Below are 26,582 nucleotides of genomic sequence, written 5' to 3'. Positions count from 1 at the left end.
TCGTGACTATAGCGCAACTGCCGCTCCATACAAGCCGAGCCCCACCCTCATACGTAACCTTTAGGCATGCTGGTGGGCATGGCGTGTTACGTACCCTCGCGGAAGCCTGGCCTGCTGGGTACTCATCTTCGCTTGTGCCCAGAATTGATTTCAAGGCTCCGTAAACCGTATCTGTAGCGCACCCATAGCTCCATACACTCCGTGATCAACCCATCGAGCAACATGGGTGACCCCATATTCCTCCCTTCCATGTTATCACATCGTGCTGGGTACCTGTTTTCGCTTATGACCGTAAGGTTCACCTTCTCTTGGAGACCAATGAGCCGTGCCTATAGCGCTATTGCAGCTCCATACCTGCTAGATCTCACCCCCGCGAGCAACATTGGATAAAACATCCGTAATACCATATTCCTCACATCGTGTTAGTCTATCAAGCTGGGGACTCCACCGTCGCTTATGACCAGTAGACTCATTCCTCGTTCCTCAATTCCTATTCAAGCATTCGCATGTCCCCTACACAACGCAACCATCCTGGGGAACAACTCAGTAGAACATGCGTTAAACCATATTCCTCCCTTTCGTGGCTGCACCTTTCAGGAGCCATTCTTACACTTGAACCAGTCCTGCTTATGGTTCTACTACGCAGCCTTTAGACCTCTCTCGTCAGTCATAGAGAAGCCTTTCGTATTGGAGTAGCGACCTACTCCCCTCTCTGTTCATGAGGTTCTCAAAATATTCAGGGAATACATGATCACCCTACGAACTAAGAGTTTAGCAACGCTCCGGCTTCGAACTTTGCTCAGACCCAGGATTTACTGGGTCTGTATCAACGGGACCATTGATACCATTTCCGGAATGCTAAGTCCCTGGAGGACTCCTTGGAGTATAGCAAACCGTCCGTGTATACTGGAAGATACACTTATTTATTGCTTCGACTGATCCCATCGATTTCCATCAGGGCCTTCACAGGTAGCGCTCAGTGATTCTCTGAGAATGCCACTGCGGTAATGGATTTCGATTCCCCGGTGAAATCCTGGCCCCAGCGTTCGATTGCCCTGGTTAGCGTACCCAAGGCTTTGTTAGGGAGCAGGGGGGATATGGGGTCCCCCTGCTTTCCTCCAACATTCATTGCATATAGATCGGATGTTGTCTTGACCTCCAGAGACGTGGCCTGGTCTACGGCCTATCTCTCGGGCCAAGACGGAAGCGGCAATTCGATTGCTTTAGGGAACAATCGTCTTCCATGACAGGGATTCTCGAAACATTACCAGCCACACCATTTGCCCCTGTTACCGTTCTCTCTCAAATCGTCTTTGACGTACACCTTTGGTAACAATGGTGATGGAACCTTCACCTCTCTTCAACTGGATAGTGTTTCTTTTTCCTCCCTAAGCAGTGGTTGATTGCATTTGCCTCATATTGCTTCTCACCTGCTCCGCTGATTGCCGGTACCAAGAGAAACGGCTAGGACCCTACTGCGGGCAACCGTTACCTTATCTTGCGCTTCGGCCGCCAATCTCTTCACTTCCTCCTCCGATCATATGCTGTTGCCGCCTTGAAACGTATACCGCCGCTCTAGCCTGATCCTTCACCGTTATAATCGTCTGTGTTGTGTCGCCGCTCATGCATGGAAAACCCGTTTGCTGACGTGAAGAGGTTTGGGCCATAATCGTGTTGAACACTCTTCTTCTTGAATCTCCCTTCCTTGCATCCTTGGTTGATGCTGCCCCTGAGATTCATTGCCTTTGGCTTCCACACAATCGCTACACATGCGCCAGCTTCGGGGAGAGGTCCCACGAGGAGATCGTCCCGCACCGCGCGGCCGTCCCGTTCCCACCGAGTTGAATCCCCCGCGCAGACTGCGCGGACCCCACCCGTTTACCTCTCAACGGTTTCACGCCCTCTTGAACTCTCTCTTCAAAGTTCTTTTCAACTTTCCCTTAAGGTACTTGTCGACTATCGGTTGTTGTTGATTATGGTGAGGGGGGGGGGCAGTGTTGGGGGGCTCCTCCTGAAGTCCACTGTCATTTCCACAGTTTGGAGCCTGTTCAGCTCCAGGTTGTTCTGACCACACCAGAGGACCAGCTGTTCAGCCTCCCATCTGTACGCAGACTCATCACCGTCCCTGATGAGGCCGATGACCGTTGTGTTGTCTGCGAACTTCAGGAGTCTAACAGACGGGTCCTCTGAGGAGCAGTCGTTGGTGTAGAAGGAGAAGAGCAGTGGTGAGAGCACACATCCCTGGGGGGCGCCAGTGCTGATAGTCCGGGTGCTGGATGTGATCTTTCCCAGCCTCACCTGCTGCGTCCTGTCAGTCAGGAAGTTTGTGATCCATTAACAGGTGGAGGCTGGCACAGTGAGCAGGGAGAGTTTGGGTTCAAGTATTTCCAGGATGATGGTGTTGAACGCTGAGCTGAAGTCCACAAAAAGAACCCTTGCATATGTCCCTGGGCAGTCGAGGTGTTGCAGCATGTGATGCAGTCCCATGTTGACTGCATCATCCACTGACCTGTTTGCATGGTAGGCAAACTGCAGGGGGTCCAGCAGGGGTCCTGTGATGGAGGATTTCTTGGGGACCGGGATGATTGTGGAGCATTTGAAGCATGAGGGGACTTCACACAGCTCCAGTGCTCGGTTGAAGATCTCCGTGAAGATGGGGGCCAGCTGGTCAGCACAGACTTTCAGGCAGGAGGGGGGGACACCGTCTGGGCCTGGTGCTTTCCTGATCTTCTGTCTGCGAAAGAGCCGACTCACATCCTCTTCACAGATCCTCAGTGCCGGTGGGGGGACTTTGCCTTGGTGAGCTCATAACGACAACAGTCCCCACATCATACTACAGTAATAAAACCACTGTGTACATAAAAACACATTAAAGATGACCTAAAAACGATACCTTTAAATCCCAAGAGGTTTGCAAATCAGAAGTCAAATAACCTAAACAAGGTCAAATGTGCAAAACATCAGAGATAATTACTAAGAAACTGAAAACAAACCAGTGCCAGTGGTCTGACACTCAAGAATGAAAAAGCCTCAGGGAATGTACTTGTTTAGACAGATAAACAGGAGTACAGGGTATGACTCATCTGATCTCCTTACTAACTCACCAGAAAAATAACAGTGTGGGCACTGATGCTTTTGAACCAGCAGGGGGGGATGTTACGCCACCTTTCCTGTGTGTATGAAGCTGTAAGGTCATGTAAGGATGTTTCATATGTAACCCATCCTGCTCAAGAAGAAGGGGGGGGGGGGACTGGTTTTGTTGTGTAACGAAGGATCTATTCGAGGACTGTCAGGGTCAAATGATCCGTCTCCATTCACCTGTCTGGCGATCACTTACCACGCAGCCTGGAAGTGCTTCGTCACGGTTTCCCTCAGATCTCTCACATGTGAGAGTGACACACACCCTCTCTGGGGGAAGTTCCTGGAGAGAAGGTGGGAATCCCGAGAGCTGCAGGGGAAATGGAATAGGATCTCATTAGTACGAGCCCAATAGTTTCCACCCTGAGCCTGAGAGGGATGCAGGATGGAGGGAAGTCAGCAGGGGCCGAGTCCCAGTGAAAGACACACAAACACGCACACACACACACACACACACACACACACACACACACACACACACACACACACACACACACACACACGTGGCTGCTGAGAAAACACAACGATGAAGAGATGAAGGTGTTGTGATAGAGTAGGGTTGTTGTCTTTTTTGCCTACTTTTGCCTGAAATATGAGGATGCAGAACGTCCTGTGATTGCATTGGGCGCTCTGCTAAAGTCACAGCAACACATCAGGACAGTGGTGCTCTCTAGAGCACAAAGCATGGAGAGTCCCTGTGATGAGGGTTATTCGTGGATGAGTACTTCCTTTTTTTTTATACTAAGGTGAAAGACAGAAATGAATTGATGAAACACAACAAAACACCTTAACACTCCCGGTCTTTGTGCAGGTTAAAAATGACACACACACAACTTTGCTTTTCTGATTATTGATTATGAATTGTTTACCTTTTGTAAAAGACACGTTGAAAAATCACTAAAATCGTCACTGGTGTCAAACCAGAATAAAGCTCTGACACAAAGCAGGAGTCCCAGGTCTTAGCCAATGATCTTGCTCATGCACTATAGACATGCATTAGACTCGGCTGTGTGTCGGCTGGATTACACTACGGCTCACGCTGTACAGCGGGCTCTGTGAGGACAGACTTGTGGAAAAGTGCCTTGAGACAGAAAAGTTTGGAAAGATACTTGAAATGTTGGCGGTGGTTGTGCTGCGAGGGAGGACACCCTGCCCCCTTATCCCGCGGTGTCAGCCAGCATTGTGCCGTGAGGCTGAAGCTGTTGCCAAGACACTGAGTAAACTTGAATGGATTTCCCCCACGGCTGCTTGACGGAAGGGAAAGTTGCCTACTCTCAGAGGCTGTCTCATGTACTATGCAGTGTTTACAGTGACTTTACAGTAACTTTAGGTTAAAGCCATTTGTGAATGTACATTTACTCAAGTGCTGTGTGATGTACTTGTATACAAATTTATTCTTCCATATACATGCAGTGCAGGTAGTAGCTACTTTACAAGTAAAAAGACTTTACATACAAAACATATGAAGATCTTATGAAATAAGATGAGTTGTTATAGATTATACTACTCAACAGTATATCTAGTTAGTTGTTTATCAATTAGAAGATGTATTGGCAACTATTTTGATTTAAACGTTTATGCAAAAATGCCAGACGTTTGAAGGTTCCTTCTCAAACGCAAAGATTTGCTGCATTTCGTTGTCATTATTATCATTATTATTATTATTATTATTATTATTATGTTTTTACTTTTCTGAAGTTCTACAATGCAAAAAAATCAAACAATCAATTTAGCGATTTATATATACAGTATAAAATAGCAAAAAATCCATTTGATTTTAAGATACAAAACAATAAAAATAATGCACAACTGATAAAAAGTTAGCTCCACTTAATCCAAATACAACACAAACTTTCTTACTTTTGGTTAAGTAACATTTTCAACAGGCATCTTACTTGTAACTGATCTGAATACTTCCTCCTCCACTGGTTAAAGTCTACAGCCTGCTCGTGAACAAATACAGTTAGATTATTCAAAAATCATGGTGTTATAGTGAGAAGATATCAATGTTTCTCTGTTACAAACTCAATGAACACACAGTGAGAGTATTCAGAAGAGGGATGGCGGTTTTGGGGATTAGAGGAGGAGATAGGGATAATGAATAGTATTTTTATTTAAAGAGGATCATGTGGAAACTGGCCTGCTAGAAACGTTAGCATGAGTTAGTCTACTATTGACATTCAGTACATCCTCCAGTATAGTGTTCCTGTTTTCACCGCATGTCACAATCATCAGTTATACGTGGAGAATGTTAGAATAGTGTGTCTCAATGTGTCTCATGTGTAAACTGGAGAACACTCAGTAAAGGATGTTGTATGTTCAGAAATAGTTTCCTTGAAGTGGTCCATGGACTGTACTCCATAGCAGACAATGTTAACCGGTCTGGACCACTTGCTTGTGTGGACTACTATTGAATATGAATAATGGGGAGAACTGTGTCTGTCTGGACTTTAGCTTCCAAATGCCAAAACCTGTCAGGGAGACTCTATGCAACAGGAGACTGCAGTAAATATTTACATTGTAAATCACAACAAGGCCGACATGTTTCATATTCATATCTGGATATCTGGACTCCGGATGTTCCTGGGTGATCAATAAAGCTTTAAAGTACCCCTCCACTCAATAGTGTAAGTTAGCGGTCACTTCACCTGGACAGTGTCACTGTCCAACATGATGTATGTGCAGTGGTGTTGAGTAGCGATGATGTTCCCAGTGCACGCTATAGTTACCTAGTATACTACTAGTTATAGTTATGAAGCACATGATCAAACAGAGATTTACCATTGCATATCTGTACATGACAAAAGTACAACAAAATAAATGATTCATTTAATTGAATATTTTTTAATTGTTTATTTATAGTTTTTTTTGTAGTTTATGTGAAAATACATATCTTTTTTTGTTGTTATTCTCCCAAAAAACAACAACAAAGAAAAACATGATGGAGATGTGTTTGCCTTTTTATAAGGAAATATTACAAATGGCACTGCTTTTTATTTCAAAATAATTCTTGTTTGAACACAAGCTTTCTAGTAAAGTAACCATGAAACGCTTCTGTTCTGATTATGTGCTGACTTTAAGTTCAACGCTGTTATCACATTCATCTGTTTCTCTTTACTCACCTTGTGAGAGTGAACGTCCAATATTAAACTGACATACAATGGTACAATTATATTGTGGAAAAATGAAACTTCCAGAGGGAAAATGAGTAGACTGTGATTTTAAGAATTTTGAACTACTTAAATGAATTGTTTTTGAACTACTTAAAAGAATTGTAAAACACAAATCATTGTTCTCAGTGTACAAAATAAACCCTTCTTACAAAATGACATCTATTTGTAACGAGGACTTACGACCTAAAAGCATGAAGGACGATTGAAAAATAGAATAGTCCTCTGTAATTCAACTTTTAAAAGGCAGTGTATGTATACTCTCTATTTGCCATACTTTGATATGTTATATACATATATATGTATATATATAAATAACGAGTCTCGTACATGCACCATCAACGTGATTATTTCTCTCTATCTCAATCTCCATTATCTGTCGCTCGGCTCAGCCGCTCAGCAGCTCTGAGGTGTAAATATGTGAGGTGAGGTGCAGGAAAATATCCCTTTGAGGGAAATAACAGGTTAATCTTCTGCTAATTAATTGCGATGGCCACAGTTGATGAATGTATTGCCCAACATGTTCAGTCGGCTACAGTGGAGCCAGTAATTATACCGTTACCCTCTGCAGTCACAGATGACCGTTCTGCTTATCTTCACTAATTACTGAGACGTTCGTTTGAATTGTCTCAATCGGGAGATGAGAGAAACACGGCCAGCAGGGGCGCTATTTGCACTTTTGCTTTCATTAAATCCACTGCTTGTTGAATCCGATGTCTAATAGAGTAGCGGTGTTGGTAAATCCACGTGTGGTGACCGTAGTGATGGAGTGCAATCGTATTTCGTCAACGTGTGATGCTGTATTTTATCATGTAAATAATAAATGTTTAAATAGAGCAGTGAATAATGGCACGGCGTGCCGCGGGAACAGGGCGGGTCTTAGGACCCGTGGATTCATTTCTTGTCGAATAATAAAAGTTGGGGTTATCCGTGTGCTCTCGACGTGCTTCAAGGCAGTCTCAAAGTGTGTGCGTGTGTATGTGCGCGCGCGCGCGCGTTTGTGTGTGTGTGTGACCAGCCCCCTTGTTCTCCTGCAGGGTGCACATTGCAGTGGTGCAACTACAGCCAGCTGTGCGGGCGGTGTGCAAACATTCAGCCGCTGGGTGGATTCACTCTGCGGCTTCACAGCAGACCAGAGGCGAGTAGTGTCGGCTGGTCCGTCCGTGTTTTTCCCGGAAGAGAGGGGTGTGCCACATGGGACACATCTCAGGTCAGCAGCTGATTCCTGCCGCACATCTCGCGCAGAAGCCCTGCACGGTCGCCTCACCCCGCGAGCCCGTGCTGATAATCGGCTGTGAGTGAAGTGGATCAAAGAGGCGCCGCGCGTCCGAACCGGGACGTCCCTTCTGGATCCCTCTTGACTGGAACCGCCGCTCCCGAGGGGCTCAAACACGGGTGAGTGAAACTTTAAAGATCATCTCATCTCAAATGCATCGCTGTTAGTCATGGCTCGCAATGGGGGGGTGTATAGGGGAAGTATAGCTCTGCTCGTGCAATGCAGATGGAGCTCACCGCACGTGTTTCATCGCCGTGGTTTATTGTTGTTCAGTGAATCGCTCACCGGAGGGCACATACGGATATATGGACCTTTTTTTTTTTTACCACTTTACACACGCGCGCGGGCACGCACTTTGGACCGTGAAATTGGAAGCTGCACTGAAATGCACGCCAATAATGTGACTCTGTCATGCACCTGTGCTGAACTGCTGTATCCTCACACCCCGTTGTGCTTTACAAACTGGGGACCCGGGGTCCCTCCAGGGACCTCTTGAGGCGAACAAAGTGGTCCCCTCTAGGAATTAGTCCAGTGACAGTCAGGGAGGTGCTTTGATCACAGGTTTCCCTTTCTGGCCCATTGGCCTATTCATGGGAGCCTGTGTATATCTGTTTATTGCAATAAACTCATAAATAAGTGCATCCACAGAATGTGCAAACTGTATTTGCAATTATTACTATTATTGTTGTACTTTATACACTCAGAGATGCAAACAAAAGAGAACAAGAAAAAAAAAGATTAAAAATATATATATTTCATATTCATGTTTGTACACATACATAAACACGTATGAGCACAAATATCTGTATGTGCATACATTCATGCATGCGTCCTTATTTACCTACATTCACATTTATATATGAACTAAAAGGGTTGTTAATAAAGATAACCGGACAATACTGTTACAATACAATAGTTCAGTTTTTGATATTGTAAATTGGACATCTTTGGGTTAGAAGGACAAAATAAGCTCTTAAAATATGTCCTCTTTGAGCTCTGGTTAAAAGAAATGAGCATTATTCAATATGTTCAACATTTTGATGACACAATGATTAAACAATTGAAATGAAAGCTGACATCTGTAATAATTTGAATAGGGGCTTGTTGCAGCATGTTTAGGGAGCCCTGGTGGAAGGTTACGTGTGACAGCAGAAAGTCACTCAGGGTTTCTCTGTTCTAAGGCCCCCGAAAGAATGGAAGATGGTTTCTGAAGTGACTTTGTGTCTAATTTAAATGAGCGATGGCTTCATCATGTCGGCCTCAAGTGGTGCTCATTTTAGCCTGTTCACAAGTCGTTTAATCCCTCATTCATGAGGCACAGGGCTGAATTGTTTCCTTTGAATTTACTTGAAGGATGACTTCAAAATGAATCGACTCTCCAGCGCTGCACCTTTTTAAAAACATTTTTTTTAAACATCGAGTACATGAACGACATGCGACGAATAACTGCCCGCTTTTGTTCTCAAGCATTGAGTCTGTGTAGTGTCCGCTCAGCAAGGAGAAAACCATTTTCACTGTCTTCTTCACCGGCCGGTATTTATAATTTGGGTTTTGCTGAATGTGCTGAAGACTGTGCGCGCGTGTGTGTGTGTGTGTTATTGCTGAGCAGTTCAACTTCCCCTCTTGTGCATTCACATTATGTTTTGCATGCAACTTTATGAGCCCTAAATGCCAGGAAAGCAGAAAAGGGACTGCGGCATGCTGTATGATTGGCTTGTGTCAGGACTTTGAGATTAAATGCTTTTCCAATCCTTGCGACCCAGGATCATGTTGCTGCTTGGCATTTGGTCCTGTTGTACCAGGGCAATTGTTGAATCTTGCAGCAAAATTGTGGTTTGTCCGGTTATGTGTATGGAACAACCATAAAAAAACAAACAACATGTTCCTAGAAATGTGCCAATAGCTGTTTGGTTTTTTTTTTGTATGGATTTTTTTTTTGTCTTTTGATGGAGAAGGGGCAATCTGACTGAACAGAAGTGTGCCGTCTCGAGTCATTTTGACTCGTGTTTGCATCTCTACTGTTTTGCATGGTGTTAATTAGCCACTCCAGCATCACTTCTGCTTCTCTTGTCCACTTTTTTTCTCTTGTTGCTGAGTGTACTGACAGCTGTAACTCTTCTTCACGTGGGCCTTTGGTAATCATCCCGGAGCTGCGACCCAGCCCCTGGAAAAAGAGGACATGTGAGCAGCTCGCGGCTCCTTCAGCCCCTCTGGGAAATCACTTGAATGAGGCAAGGGACATAAATCAGCATTGTGTGTGTGTTTGTGTGTATGTGTATCCTTGTGTGAATGTGTGCAGGTTTACGTGTTCTTACTAGAGTCTTTAATAAATGTCATGAACCATTTAACACCGAGGCCTGGACGTCATCCACCCATGTTATGTCAGGCAGCTAGTCTGCTCCTCGACTGGTCTGTGCTGGTTGGTGAACACTGCTGTGTCGTGCTGCTTCTCTTATTGCAGCAGTTTGTCTATTTCCGCTTCTTACCAATTGGTCGTGATCACTAAATCACTGTAGAGCTACGTACAATCTGAAGGAAGTGCTTTTCTTTTATATAGACAAAACAAAACACCCATATATTTTACAATATCTGGATGTATCCCACAAGTGATCGTTATCAGTGGGTTTTATGTGTGCGTGTGTGTGTGTGTGTGTGTGTGGTTGGCCATGAATACAAATGGACAAGCACTCAGAATGGATGGAAATTGAAATCAGAGCATGGACTTGACCAAGAGGGGTGAGGCATTAGAAGGGTTTGATGCTTTGACGTACAACCATTAAAAGTATGACGACACCAAAAGGCAGCCTAGGATTAAAACATGAAGTCAGTTTCACTTTTCTTTTGTTTTTGGAGACACCAAGCTGAAAGGTTCTCTTTACGATATTTAGAGCTTTAAATTCGGCAGCAAATACCTTTTGTTTATGTAAATATATAGTGGAGTAATATCTACCTGAGCAGAGAATGAAGTCACTATCCCTCTGTGGTGTTATCCGAGCTTCTCTGTTCCTTATTGTCATAGCTTGGCTGGCTGCGCTTGTCTTTTGGTGCTTGTGAGAGTGCCCCATTGATGAGCTCACTAACGCCGTTCCGATCAACGACATCCTTGCAGAAGCGTAGCACCTAATCTCCTGTTCCCCCCACAGGCAAAACACTGTTAGCATTATTTGCTCTGTTAGCGTTATTTGCACTGTTGGCGTTATTTGCACTGTTGGCGTTATTTGCTCTATTAGCATTAATTGCTCTGTTAGCGTTAATTGTTCTATTAGCGTTATTTGCTCTGTTAGCGTTATTTGCTCTATTAGCGTTATTTGCTCTGTTAGCGTTATTTGTTCTGTTAGCGTTATTTGCTCTGACAGCCTTATTTGCTCTGATAGCGTTATTTGCTCTGTTAGCGTTATTTGTTCTGTTAGCGTTATTTGCTCTGACAGCCTTATTTGCTCTGATAGCGTTATTTGCACTGTTAGCATTGTTTGCACCGTTAGCTGTGAGCCACCAGCTCGGCCTTCGCCATGTTGAGAGCTGTGAGGAGGCAATAGATATGCCATGCTTTTTATATTAAGCACCTTTTAATGAGACATTTAGAAAAAGAAACATTTGCAGGAAAGCGGTGTAAACACTTTAACTGAGTAGTTCCCCTCAGAGATGTAGGACAACTTGTAATGTGTGACTGAACTATTTTTTCCAGACTCAAGTGTTAAGGCGCTCCACCTCGTGGAATCCACAGTGATGAGCTCTTTATTTGATGTCTGACAGACTTTCATATCACAGCTGTGGGAGTTTCTGTTACTAAGCTGGTACTGTCAGCACAGCGGCCGCCATCTCCTCTGTGCTGTCAGCCTTCAATCCCTTGAAGTTCTCCAGTTGTGCTTGTGGAATCGCTCCGGAGTGATCTTTCACGATGCTTTAATACAAAGTTAACAGAAATACAGGCAAGCTTTTCACCTGTGTTGCGGGGTCTGGGAGAAAGCAGGTTCAGAATAATGTGTAATCCATGTCATTATTTGTGAAGGGGTGTTTATCTTCCATTTAGTTGTTGTGTATTAGAGAATCAATTGATGCACCATTTGCGTGAGCTAAAGCGCCATATGTTTTGTAGCATATTTTCAAATCAGTCTTCAGTTCATCATCTCAATCCAGTCCTTGAGATGTGTCCCTGCCCTGTGATCTTGTTACAGGGACACTCTATTACTACTATTTTTAAAATTGTACAAGGTCAGTTTGAGTCAGTTGAGTGCTACTCATCCTTCAAAAACTGTTGTATAATGCCGTCTGTGGCTCTGGGAGGAGCTTTCCAACGTCTGAGAAAATCACCCTGATGACTTTGTGACTTAGTGATGTCACCCAGCTTATCACAGCTTGGACTTGGAGACAACAAATGCATAATAGTAAGCCTGAATTATAAACCGGCGGTGTTGACTTTGAAAGACGTAAAGACATTTACCCGTCTTGGCACCAAATAACATAATTATCCAAGTGCATTATGGGAAATGTAGGGCCCAGTGTTTTGGGGTCTTCACCAATACTATTGAATAAAAAGTCTGAGAACCTTGGCCTCTGCTCCATGAATTTTGTGTGGCGATGTCGGTCTGCCAGTCCACCACTTTGGTCCAGACTAAAATAATTATTGGATGAATTGACATGAAATGTTGTTCAGACACATTGTCCTGTGTATCAGTCTTGCCTCCTCAGGTATCATTGTTGCAGCTATTCTGTACTTGGGGAAAGAAACCGTGTAACAAGAAATTAAAACAAGACATGGCTCTTTTTTTTTATTGTGGCAACATCACAAAGCAACTGTCCAGTCGGAGCAGATTTTGTAAATTAACTCAGCAGACACAGGCCAGAGACTGCCCACTACTTTTTGTCTGTATATGTTACTGCAGCGGTAGTCTTATTAATTTCCCCTAACATTTGGCATACCTAATACTTTATTGCTGGAGTATTCCTTTAAATAGAGCCTTCGGATTGTGCCAGAGTCTCTCGCCAACTCTTTCTTGCTTCCCAGCTCTGAGGCAGCGTGCGCCCCATAAATTGTGTCCACATTGGACACAAATTAGGCCTTCACTTAAACAGCACATGCTGAAGTGATTCTGTCCAACTTCAAATAATCCACAAAATATAAAACGACCTAAGTAAGACATTCAGTTGAGTTGCTGTCAGACATCAAAATTTGTAAGGGGGCATTTTTACTGTACTGTTATACAATATACAATATATTTCTATATATGTATGTGTGTGTGAATATATTCTATATACTCATCAAAGCATGACAAATAGAGAGTATATAGACAGTACACACATTGCCTTTCAAAAGTTTAATTGGGTACAGTCAGATGTCTCAGAGGACTATTCTATTTTGCAGTCGTCCTTCATGCTTTTAGATTGTAAGTCCCTGTTACAAATAGGTGTCATTTTGTATGACAGGTTTATTTTGTACATTGAGAACAAAACGCTGTACAATGGTTCAGCCAGACTGACAATGAAAAGGGAAGAGACAGAAAGACAAAGATCCCTCATGAGCAATAGTTGATAAAGATGGCAGGAAATCACCAGTCAGTGAAAAAAGAAAGTGGAAGCATAGCATCAAGATGTGTGCAGAATTTAAATACGAACCGCTTCCAGTTTCAGTGTCAAGTGTACAATAATAGACGTTTTAATAGGCAACGTGTTGCTTTAGCAAAGCTCTTCTTTCTTCACTATTCAGAAGGTTAGTGTTGGGTGAGCACTATGGGAGCTGGATCAGGGAATATTAGCTGAACATATCACAGTTTACACCTATTAAATCTAACCACTTGGTAGACTGCAGAGGGCCCAGATTTAAACCTACGAGAAAAAAACAATACACTAAATATTTAGAGCACAATTGCACCATTGTGGATCAATAATGATGGAAGGTCTCTTAAGGCTTTTCTGGATGGAAAACCAATTCAGAATTGCCAATAGAGAATATCAGAGTATAATGCTAAACTAACTTGGTAAACATCTGCCTGTTAGCATTATTGTGGGTATGCTAGCGTGCTGAAGTTAGCATTTAGCACAGAGCACTGCTGTGGCTACTGTACAACCTAACAGAGCGGCTAGCATAGCTTTAGACTCATAGTTTCATGAATTTCACTCAAATGTCGGCCACGTTAATAGACATATAATTATGACACCAATATTTTTGGGTGTTTGTAGAGGGTGGTTACGTGAATACATTCCCAGGTCCTTAGATTAGATGGCGATCTGCCAGGCGCACAACCCCATCTTCACATTAGCCCTCAATATTCAGAGCACGGCCAGCGAGGACTCTGGGGATTCTCAGATCTGTGAATTCACCTCATCCAAGCACTTCTCCCCACGTTCTCATTAGCCTGTGTGTGTTGGTGACATCAGCGTGAATGAGGCCCCCGCTGGGAACCTCCACCAGTTTATGTCTTCTATCAGAACATCAGCCCTAAGAAGGTGGAAGTCAAACCAGAATCTTTAGCAAAGATGAAGACAAAGAAGAAACCCATTAACGTGGTCCTGCTGTTTGACCAGCCTGAAGGGTTAAGGATGCCACTGAATCGTCAAACTGTATTTTCTATCAATAGTATTTAATAGATACTTTTATTGTAGCTCTGTCACCTTTAACGCTGAATATCTAACAGTTGCAAGACAAGTACATCCTAAACTGTCTTAAAGGAACCGTGTGTAAGATTTAGTGGCATCCAGTGGTGTCTTGCAGATTGCAACCATCTGGGTTACCCTCCGCTCACCCCTCCCTGTCCACGCGTGTTTGAGAACTACAGTGGACTTCAGGTAGGGGTAGTTATCTTTAGGATTTTATTTCTACGAGGACTTTCTCTAATCAATAGTCTGTGCTTCTTCATGACTAAATACATAAAGCAGCAACAGTAATGCTGACAACAGTAAAGTCTTTATATGAAGTCATTAATATCTCACTGGAAACAAATAAAAAATGTCAATAAAATAAATCACATTTCTTTTTTATAAAGTAGTTTATAAAGTATAAAGGACAGAGAGGTCTGAGAGGTCATTCCTCCTGTCCTCTGTCACCCTGGCTGCTTTGTCTCAGCTGTTCACAAAAAAGTAAGATGAACAGACTACAGACTGACTCTTCTGTTTAAGCTTGTTTGTAAAAAAATTGAATGATTTGACTGATCTTTAGTGCTGTGCTTGCGTAAACATAGCGGCGTAGGATGAGAGGCTGCGGACGGAGCCGATTGAATTAGGTTTCACTTTTGTTTACATGTTGGTTCTTGTTCAACAGATGTATTGTCTTTTTACTCAGTAACGAGCGTAGTTGCCGTTAACTCAAGTATCCTTCACCTGACCTGGTTCACTGAACGTTCTACACTGTGTGTGTGTGTGTGTGTGTGTGTGTGTGTGTGTGTGTGTGTGTGTGTGTGTGTGTGTGTGTGTGGTTGAAGTTGACAGAGAGAGCAGAGATGTGCACTGCAGATTGATAATAAACTACACCAAAACATTGAAAAGTAATAATAACAAGCACCAGTAATGTCGGGGCTTATCAATTCTCTGGTCTTTAACGATTTAGCGCTGGCGCCCATTTAATACCGAGTTTTGGTACCCATCTCCACCTTCAGATGACGTACAAATGCGAAAGGCTCTCGCTAGAGCCAGTGCTAAGTTTGTCCTTTCTGGACTGCTGTAGAAACATGGCGGTGCAACATGGCGGACTCTGTGGAAGAGGACTCGCTCCCCATATAGATATATGTGGCTTTTTCTAAGCTAACGTAAACACTACGATCCTTAGTTTCAGGTGATTATACACTGAATCAAACATTACTCATTTCTGTCAATTAATCCCCCTAAATGTTGCACACGGTTCCTTGAAGGTGTCAAAGCTGAATGTCTTTTCTAAATGCCCTGAAGATGTTATTCCGCTGCGTGTTCCCAGAGCCTTGCTGTTATTTCCGTGTGGCCGGTGAGCTAACTGAAATAATTGATGGCTGGTTGAGTTTGTGTCTGTCCTCCAGAGAGGCTTGTGCCGTCTCGTCCACACACTCTGACACCAGCTTTTCCTCTGTGGGCCCTCGTCACAGTGGACTCCTCTGGGTTTACTGTAGACAGCCAAAGTCCTTTCGACTTCCCAGGTTACCATCTGTTCTACATCATTTCATTCCCCTCTGGAGAGGGATAACAACGTGCAGAAATATATTGACATTTTTGTCATGAATAATAAATGGTTCAAAATAGCAAATACTTGACGTGAATGCCCACACTCGTGGAGGCTTTTTGTAGTTTGCCACCCAACCCACATGTGGCAGCTATAGGTTCACGTAATGAGGTATGCATTAACAGGTGCCATATGCTGTGTTTACATCCGATTCGAGGGTGGACTTAATTGTGCGATACAATGACCAGGTGTGTATTGCAAACAGTGGGTGCACACTCTAGCTTCTATATATAAGAGATGGATTTGTTCCATTTTCATGCAGCTGAAGGTGTCACCATTGTGTTGAGTTGGCATCAGCAACGACAGCGTATTACTTTGTAATGTGCCGACTCCTACGCATAGCAATTGTCATGTGTATTTATATTCTGTTTTGCTGCTATTTGTTGTGTGTACATGCTAGCAGCATGGCTCTAGAGGTAACGATGTCGGACCGCCCAACTCATCGGCCCAGACTCAAATATCTTTTAGCTATTTTATGGATTGCCATTAAATTCAGTATGTTCGGTCGTGGTCCCCCGAGGACGAACTCTAATGGTTTTGGCGATACGCTCTACCACCACTAACATGTTGACATTCATGGTTTTGTCGGATGAATTGCCATGATATTTAATTCAGAAATTCATGTTCTCCTCAGGATGAATTGAAATAAGATTTGGTTATCCCCATAACTTATCATATAGCGCCGTCATCATCTTGTCCAAGGACACGTCAACATGCGGACAGGAGCAGCCGAGGGTACAACACACTAAATGAAATTCGCATGCGGACCATATTATGATTTGAGTGAGGGAAATAGTGCATGTATGGCTATTATGGGTACACATTGTTTGCATGTCTGGCCCTTGGACTGTAAAATCCTAAACAGTGCAGAGTCCTGGATTAAACCTCAACATGCTTTGTCAGATGTAGTGAGTAACTCTTTTGTTAGGTTTATTGTAGCTCTCGTCCCTGAAGAATGTGAGTTTTATTTTCTGTCCGTGTTTATATGGCGAGCTGGGAACAATCAGTTCAGGGTTGGTGACATGTAAAAGGATGCTGGTCCCTGCTACCACCACCCAGACCCGCACTTCCTTTGTTTGGTGTCCACAATCGATGGAACTATATATATATATATATATATGTTGTGGCCTGTAAGTAGCTGGCAAAGCTTAATGTTAATTTAACATCTATTTCTCCAGTACTGCCTGTGCCCTGACAAAAACAAAATTGGTAATGTTTAAAAAAAGCTTTTTCCGTCTCTACCTCTATAAATCGTGTGTGTGTGTGTGTGTGTGTGTGTGCAGTCTTGGTGGAGGAGGCTCTGGCAGATTGTCTACCAATGCTTAGCAGTGACAGAGTTGCTGGAGGAGGAATCGGCTCTCGAGGCTCCAAAGGCGGGTCTATGATTTCAGTTAGTTCTGCCAGCTAAAGAGAAGGAGCTTAAACCTCCGCTAAGATCCCTGCTGACAGTACTTCAGTGTCTCTACATTGCAAGCGTTGCTATTTCTGCTCAGGTTTTCATGCAATAGGCCGGTAGAAACATCCCTCTCCGCGTGGATGATGGAACTGCACGAAAGAACAGAGGCTGGTAGTCTTTCTGATGAAATCCTGGAGGAGTGAGAAGCAGAATCTGACCCTGGGCCAGCTGACAGCGCTCTCCTTTTGAGAAAGCTACCTATTTTAGTGAGCAAACCAATCCTCATATCCCATCCAGTTCTGAAGAATCGACCAAGCTCGTCTCCCCTCCCCTGGCTCCAGCATCTATATTTCTCTTTGTAGCTTGCACCAGGCTGGAGAATGAGAGGCTCTTTAATACGGCTGCCATCATTATTGATGAAGGGAGAAAGAGGCTCGCAGCTCAGAGGGCTCAAATGGTCCTTAAAAACACCAACAAAAATAAAAGTGAATTTAAAAAGAAAATCATCTCAACCAGTTGTCTGTTCTCTTTGGTTCTCTGCAGTCTGTGTATGTGAAAATTAGAATAAAATAGGCCTGCAACTTATGATTATTTTCGTTATCGAATAATTTGCAGGTTATTTTCTCAATTGTTTAGTCTACAACATATCCGAAATAAGTAAAAAAATATCCATCCTAGCTTCTTTGACTCCAAGATGAAGTCTTCAAATGACTTGTTCTTTCCGAACAAAGGTTTAAAAGCTAAACATATTTAGTTTAAACTTGTATAAATCAGAAAAAAGGCAAATCTTGATATTTTAGAGGCTGAAAAACAGCATTTTCTTCGGGCATTCATGCCTGAAAACACGTAGAAATGAATTAATGAAATTAGCTATGCTGTACCATGTGCAAATTAATCATTAAAACTAAGTATGTATCAAGGAAACCTTTATTACATTAATAAATATATATTTATGACTTGGCGGTGACACAACTCATAATAAGAAGTGTGGATGAGGGTGTTTAACCAAATGATCATTATGTAACGACAATAACGGTCCTCTGTCTTCAACGAGGAACATTTTTTAGGATGAGTCACCAAAGGGCTGCTGGGATAAACATCTGCTCCTTCTGTTAATCCCAGCAGCCTGTTAATGGTGATGCCTCTGCAGTCCACTGCCTCTGACCTTCCCCCAAACAAAGAACACAACCTAAAGTCTGATTTAGTTTCTGAGAGGTTTGTTTTTCCAATTTCTTTTTGTTTGTTTGTGCACATTTAGGAACCTGCTCCGAAGAGATAAGAGCTAGAAAATAAATCTAATTTTGTTTTGGTGTTTAAATGTGTAGAGAGACAGATAAGCCAGAGGAAAGAGCTGTTCCTCCTCTTCTTCAGTGATGACTCTGAAATACAGTCCAGGAAGGAGCTCAGCCGCTGCAGAAAGTAGTGACGCTCCAACGTGACTTAACATCAATTGTCAAACTAAGTCACAGAAGAAAATAAGCCAGATCACTATCGACTACAGTCTTTGTTAATTTTAAATAAATTCCCAAAACACAGCAAGTGTAATTATCTTAGTAACTGTGTTCATTGGATCATTTTCTACAGGCCGTGAGCCGTGAACATCAGCCATGCTGCCGTTTTAGAAAACCTACATTGTGATCTGCACCTGCACGACTTCACACACAGTCAGAGCACACCCGCAAACACACACACACACACACACACACACACACACACACACACACACACACACACACACACACACACACACACACACACACACACACACACACACAACCACACAAAGACATGCTGAGGGTAAGACACCTGCGGCTACGTGCTGTGTAAGGACATCTGGGTTCACTTACTGCGTCACTTTGGATCATCCTAACAGTGTGTGTGTGTGTGTGTGGTCAAACAAACAACAAATGTCAAACGGTAAATACTGGACACACTGTTCTATGTCTTTTAACTGGAAAATATTGTCGACCATAAAATCTACAAAGCACAACAAGGGGAGCCTGCACGACTGGTGGAAGTTGTCTTTATTGACAGTGTGTTGGTTTTAGCTTAGTATTACCTTTGAGACAGTTTTGGATTCCTATCCAAATGTTTTGGTTTGCGTTTTTTGCCATGCTAGCGCCGTGGATCTGGGCATGGCAAGGTCCGTCGGTCAGTCCACCACTTTGGTCCAGACTGAAATATCTCAACAGCTATTTGATGGCTGCCGTTAACATTCTGTACAGACATTCATGGTACCCAGAGGACTGCGAAGGAGAGGATACTACGTAGAAACAGTTAAGAGCAACACACATTAGCATCACTACTGACATTTCTGGAAAACCCATCGCTCTGTTGTTCACGAAGGGGTTTGGCAGGAGAATAGCTTGTGTGGCATGAGAGGGTGAGACAAAGCTTGAAAGCAGTTGTCTCACGCTGAGAACTTAAGAGTTGTCAACCATGCTAATGGTTCCCATCAGCCTCAATGTTAAATCCTAGTTAACAAATGTTAACTAATGTAAACTAAGATGTGACCTGCTTAACTTCAGAATGTTAGCATTGTCACTGTGAGCATGTTGCCATGCTGATGAGCATTTAGCGTAAACATTACTGCACAGTCTCACAGAGCTACTAGCACGGCTGGACCACAGACTGCATATAAGAAGTGGACGTAGTCATCGTGATGTTACATACTTGTTTGTGGACCGCCGTTATGAAGCTTTGAGTTCTTAAATTTCGCCGTCGCCATGTTGTTGTTTTTTGCAACCGATGAACGAAAATTGCCATATTTGGACTGCGGATGAGTGACGTAGACACGCCGGATACGGCTCTGGTAGCGGCAGCAACCTGTCAATCACAGTAAGCCCGCCCTAAAACATACTCTGCTTTATGATCTATTTGACTCTAAATGGACCATAATTTACGAAATGTACATCATGCTGTATTGAAGAAGACTTGAAACTAGAGATTGAGACCATAAACTCATGTTTACAATGTTTACTGAGGGAATAAATCAAGTGAGAAGTAGAGTCATTTTCTCATAGACTTCCATACAATCTGACTTCTTTTTGCAACCGGAGGATTCGCCCCCTTGCTGGTCAGTAGAGAGAATGCAAGTTTCACGACACTTCTGCATCGGCTTCACTCTGCAGAACCGCTTGGGCAGGACACACTCCTTTTAATCTCCAGATTAAAAAAAAAGAAAAGTACCATGAGTGTTTAAGAACTAGGTTCAGCACTTGATCATAAAGTATGCATTTATATTGAGTCTGTAATAAAGAGTGGAAGCTGGACTTGTTATCTGGCTACAGCTCACCAGAGCGAATTAGAGTAAGCTGCAGCAGGTTTTCTAACAGCGGTGAAAAGAAGGGATAGAGATCACTGAGGGATATTCTGCCTCTGAGGGATTTAGAGGGCACTGAGTATCACTCCCAACGGAAATGATAGATGGATTCTCATTTTCAGCTGCAACAGATTAATCCTCTGCAGGTTCACATCATCACAGATTTCTGGAGTCGTGGTATTGAAAGCTCTGAATGGGGATTTTGAGGGTCGGTGGAAGATGGGCTGCACTGTGTTCATCTTCTATATTAACCCTTTCGGCCTCTCTTGCTATCCCTTCTGGACTGGGCGGCACTAACTCCCTCTAAAAATAGAGGATCAGCTAGTAGCAGGTCGAGCTACTGGATCACTGGAGGGTGGAGCCACCACCAAGGGCCCGCCCCACCTGAAAAGATAGAATCTGTATTTATGAACCGGTCTGTCCTCGTTAGAGGGACCCTTGTCAGGCCACATTTCTGGGATTCCTGGAAGGTCAGCCATGCTGGAAGCTGCAGACTCATTGTCAGTGTCTGAGTAGAGGAGAATTAATTGGCTCACCCAACTTGCCAGTTTGCACTCCTCTATCCTGTTTAATCCTGGGCTTACTATTGCCTGAGGCAGCCAACCTCAGAGAGGGTGGCCCTGGATTTGGGTGGGGATTGTCCCGAAGTGTATTTCTGTCCAGTCAGATTGATCGGCGCTCGTGGAGCCTGTGCCCAGTGTCTAGCCTGATTGGCTATACAACACTGGCTTTAACAGGTTTACTGCTACAGCGAGTTGTGTCTCGTACAGTAGCTTGTTAATCCTGTGGATTGAATTAAAGAGTTCCAGCGATTTAATCTGTAACAGGTGTAAACACGGGAAAGTGTTTTGTACTGGGAAAGGCCTGCAATTACGGTGTTAGGTCCCGTGTGTTTTAAAAGCTAGATTTCGTGGAGGTGGTTTTGTTGACAGACATGAACTTCCTTTGCTGCCTGTTTGAATTGTTTGTCATTGCAATATCAACAATGAGGACCTGGGCTTTTTTTGCTTTGGGTATTTAGCACTTACACTTACACACTGACTTTTTTCCACTTGTCCAATGTACACAAAGACATGACGAAGCTCTACAGTCCTATGGTGGAATATAATATCATTAAGAGACCTATACAGTATATATTTTTTTCAACCCCACAAAAACAGACATATTTGCACATGACGGTAGCATCACAAGGACTATATGCTCAATTAAGTACAGACTAACTATAGTGGTATACCTTACAGTGTGTTTTTAGCAGTAGCTTGTATTCAACATGTCATCAACAGTTCCTTCAAATTAAACAACAAAATACATTGTTGGTCCAGGACCTTCAAAACGTGATCTCTGGTCCAAAGCCCCCATCGACAGCACGCTGTTGCTGTTCCAAAAATAAAATGGGGAACTCACCAATTTTACACATCAAAGTCTGTTTACAGGTGTTGGTTATTTTTCAGCACAAAAACAACTTGGTTAGGTTCAGGGAAACATTGTGGTTTGGGTTAAGATTACAACCTTTTTAAGGTTATGGGACCCTTGATGTTATGGTTACAATTATAACCACTTTGCTACGGGTAGGAACGACCTTAGTCTAAAGAAAGGTCTGTCTCCACACATTATCATTCTGCTATAAGGGAAGAAAAGCTCTGGCTTGTTTGTATTTCTTTAAAACAGGGGTTGGCAACCTTCACTATCCAAAGAGCCATTTTGCCCTGTTTTCCTCCAATTAAAATTCGTCTGGAGCCGCAAAAGCTATTTGATATCACAGCTTATAAAGTTTTATATATAGTTATATTATATATACAAAACTATAGTTTGTTGTATTTATGAAAATATGGAACAAGAATAGACAATTTTTGACATTTTATTGCAATTTTAGAACAATATCAAACTCTTATGAAGAGGAGAAAAAAACTTGCTCAGTTTGCTGCAGCAGTTGAGAAATCGCACATATCAAGCACACGGGTAAGCCAGCATCATTGGCAGTGAAAGCAAATTAATACGTCCACGCAGAATTAAACTCTCTATTTTCCTCCGTGACTTTTCTTTTTTTGGATTTATCCATTGATAGTTTACCGAGGGCGGGGGTCTGAAAATCATGATTAGCCACATGCAGGGAAAGGCTCTTGACAGGCGTAATAGGATGTGTAGCACATTTTAGTTTACAAAGTATTAAAACATTTTTATTTAAGGTCAGGTAATACTGACCTTGTTGTCTTTACTACCAGCTGTTGTCCAGTAGAGTCTGCATTTCTGTGGAGGAAGCAGCTGTTAATGGAGCAATTAGCGAGCAGCGTGTCCAGCGTTGTGTTATCAGACCTACGGCGCGGCCGTCTGAAGTCACGTTTGCGGCTTTGAGCAACCAATCTACTTCCTGTTTACACCGGCACCCACCCGCATGCCCAGTGTACGTGAATAGTAACGTGATATTCGATTTCAGGCGTTTAAGTCTGGACGGAGATCATCTAGAAAACGATGCTGAAACGCCGTTTGGACAGAGATCGTTTAAAACGTATTAGTGTGGATGTAGACTCAGGGAGCCGCAACAGAGGGGCTGAAGAGCTGCATGCGGCTCCGGAGCCGCAGGTTGCCGACTATGCAACTGCTTCTATGCAACTGGTGAGTCAGGCTAGGGTTAAAATAAATCAACATTGACTGTCTGTAGAAAACAGGAAGCCGTCCCAAAGTCAAAGTCCCATGTTTTATTGTAGCCCTGTAATAACACGATGCTACATGTTTACGAGTAACACGGTTCATGTATTGTCATTAACAGGTTTGTGCTAAATAGAAATTGAGAAGTTGTATCGAAATGCGCATACAAATTTGAAAAAGGAAACACAGCTACCGTTTCCTCCTTTGCTCAACATGGACAAAAGAGATTTACTGCAGCCGCTGGAGGTCAGGAACGTCAACAACCGACTAACAAACACCAATCACAACTTACTTTTCATTGAAACATTCATGGTTGCAAAGCAAAACAAATGATTTGAAATGAACTAAATTTCGAATATTTTACGTATTTACAATCTATTGTTTACTGTGGTTGTTCTTTTCACTTTGTTCAAAGACTAAGTTAATTTCAAGGGTCAAAGGTCACTTGCAGGATGATGTGTTTTTATCAGTCAGGGGATCGCCACTGTGCTCTTGGGGCTGTAGTCTGCTCGCGGGTGTGATGTGGCGAGTCGTTATATTCACCAGCATTCGTGGTGCTGAGAGTTTCCCTTGATCACAGTTGATATTTGATTGCTGAGTTCTCTCACCGTCTCCAGAGGCCCTTAAGATGCTGCACACACTGCTCCATATGAATGATGCTCACTCAGTCAAAGATGATGAGGCATAATCATTGTGTGCTACCACAACAGGAAAACATGGGAAACGCTAATTCTGTGACACGTGTGTGTGTGTGTGTGTGTGTGAGTGTGTGTGTGTGTGTGTGTGTGTGTGTGTGTGTGTGCGTGCATATATTTGTGTGTGCATGTGTGTGGGGCAGTTGAGTGGGCAGTTGTGCACAAAAGCCTTGCAAATCCAAGCAGCTGTACTGTAGGCTCGCTCTATCATCCATCAAGAGCAGCCAGTTCCCTGATTGTGGCCTGTAATAATAACAAAACAAGATAAGAGCCAGTGAGAATAGTGTCTGTAGTCCATAAAACCCTGCAGTTAAATGTGCGTTGTCTTTATTGGAAACAAACCAGATGCTCACTGCCTAAAACAACTATATTAGTTGAGATTATTATTATTGTCACTTGATTTCCACCCAGCCAAGACTGTAAAATACTGCATGGGGAGCACTGAATCCTTGTTATTTAGAAATTGCCTTTAAATGGTCTCGCATTAAAAAAAGATATCGTGATATCTGCAGGTTTGTGACATATATGTCATAACATCTCCTCCTTAAAAATCTGTGCTGGTCAAACTGTGACTCTAATGTGCTTAAATGTTCTAATTAGTAGATTTCATTGTGCAAATGAGGTTAACTTTATAGCAGTGCTCTTTATTTAGACACACAATTATTCCTGACATTTGTTCTTTAATTTAAATGTGTTTTTTTTTAAGCTGGGAAAAGTGAATATAAAACTGTGTATAGCCAGCGAGTGCAGTGCAGTGTAGCGTTGAATATCGTAATGGTCCCTCTGGCCCTGAAATCAACTTTTGATCATCAAGATGCAAATGGCAGCCTTCAGAGTGCCAGGCATAACGGAACGGATCACACAGAGATCAAACAGTGTGATGTAGTCTCACTGCCTCAGCATGAGTAGGACTGTAAATGTTCATACCTTGGTCTTCTCTGTGATGCGCGGGGTGGGGTGTCAAGGCTAAGATCGGCTGATCAGCTGACATTTACATAGCGTGGTAACTGTATGCTACCTTGCAGTTTGTTTTCCAGGTCCGTTTATCATAACAATGCCTGCTTGGCTAAATAACGAAGCTAACAGCCAACGTTAACGGAGGTTGCATTGAGTTACATTGTGCTGCATTCGAGGTCCAATTAGTAAAAATCGTGATGTGTGCAAACGTGGCATCATTAAACTTCTATTTGTCCAATACTTTGGAAAATACCAGCAGAACTAGTGACACTCCCATCAATCTAGCCTGTACTTTTTGTTTTGCGCTAACTAGCAAATGTTAGCATGCTACCCATGTAAGTATTTGCATTATTTAACACAAATAACAGCTGTTACTGATGGAATGTCATTAGTTTAGCAGGTATTTGGTCATAAACCAAAGTATTGGTCAAATTAAAACCTGACAATGGCGCTAAATGATGTTTTGTTCAAATCTTGTTACCTTTCTTTTTGCCGAGAAACTTGAATTGAATAACGTTGATGGAGATGTTTCCACATCAATATAAAATAGATATTAGAGAGGGAATTATGACCTGTTTTTTAACGCACAAGTATTGGATCTGTACTGACAAGTTCAGGAATGGAAAAATAATATTGAGACATCTCTACTTTAAATGTCAGCCAAACAGAGGAATGCTAAAGAGCGACAAAGACCGAATAGGGAAGAGGTCAGAATGGATGGATGGTTCAGCGATTGTATTCTTATTTTTCATTAGTTTTTAAAGGGACAGATAATTATGTTGAGAAAACGCTTCTATTAGTGGCTCTAGAAGGCGTGGAGGGATGACTTATTATGATGTTTAAATTAGAGGACTTGTTATTTTCTAATTCGATTCCTCGTTTGGTTTGTGAAACAGAAAACGGTGAAAAATGTCCATCATCAGCCTCTCAAAAAGTAAATGTTTTGCGCTTTCTCTTGAAAACTGACCTAAATGGTTAACCGATTATCAAAATAGTTGATCACTAATCAGTTTTAAGTGAGAGATTGTAAACAAATGTATCCTTCCTCATTTCTTGCTACACAAGCATCATATCTTAAAAAAAGGATACAAGAAACACATTACAAATTTCAGTATGTTTTTCATGTGTCCAAAAAAACCAATCATTGCAGTGCTGATTGTCTTCCAATCACATCGTTGTAATCAGTGAACAATCAGAGTTGATTGCTTTTGATCCAGCTGAGCGAGGAGGTGCACCTCACCTGAACTATTCCGCTTCAAAGCTGATAATAAGTTGGGATGCAAGAGAACACGGTGAAGTAGAAATTCACTGCAGAGCACCAGGTATATGATTTCCACGCAAAGCCGTGCCCTCGGCTCTCGACATCATACTGCAGATACGTGCATAGACACTGTGTTTTTCAGAACACAAACCACTGCAGGTCTGCAAGGTCAGTCGTCTGTGTTGGCTACACCCAGAGGTTTTCAGTTCTCTGTTGAATATACACTGGTGCACTTGCTTGTTCTTTGCACTTTGTCAAGGAGGCCAGAGGAGGTAAAGAAAAACATCAGGACCAAGATAAATGAACAAGTTTTCTTCATGTGCATTAGGTTCCAGGCTGCTCTGCTTTTTTGTCGTCCCAGCAACTAAAGGATTTTGATTCTGATTTTTGAGCCACGGACGTCTGTTTGCTGTCTAGCACTCACAACAACAACATGATGACTGAGACAAATAAAAGCCAGGTTAAGGGTGAAAGTGGTTCACTAATGGAGCCAAATGGAATCATTTTTTCGCCCTCTACAGCCCACGCTCTCCTCTTAC

At 42.8% G+C, this 26,582-nt stretch overlaps 1 protein-coding gene across 1 annotated transcript in view; it reads left to right on the top strand.

Annotated features, from left to right (window-relative positions):
- Positions 1–7,558: 7,558 nt before the first annotated feature.
- The window catches only part of camkk1a (calcium/calmodulin-dependent protein kinase kinase 1, alpha a), a 56,844-nt gene continuing 37,820 nt past the window's right edge, over positions 7,559–26,582 (top strand). Inside the window, exon 1 of the mRNA XM_079171363.1 lies at positions 7,559–7,703. The gene's annotated coding sequence lies outside the window, so the exon portion shown is untranslated. The remainder of the gene's footprint in view (positions 7,704–26,582) is intronic.

This window comes from Pholis gunnellus (assembly GCF_910591455.1).
Source record: "Pholis gunnellus genome assembly, chromosome: 13".
Classification (NCBI taxonomy): domain Eukaryota; kingdom Metazoa; phylum Chordata; class Actinopteri; order Perciformes; family Pholidae; genus Pholis; species Pholis gunnellus.
This window is presented reverse-complemented; position numbering and strand designations above follow the sequence as displayed.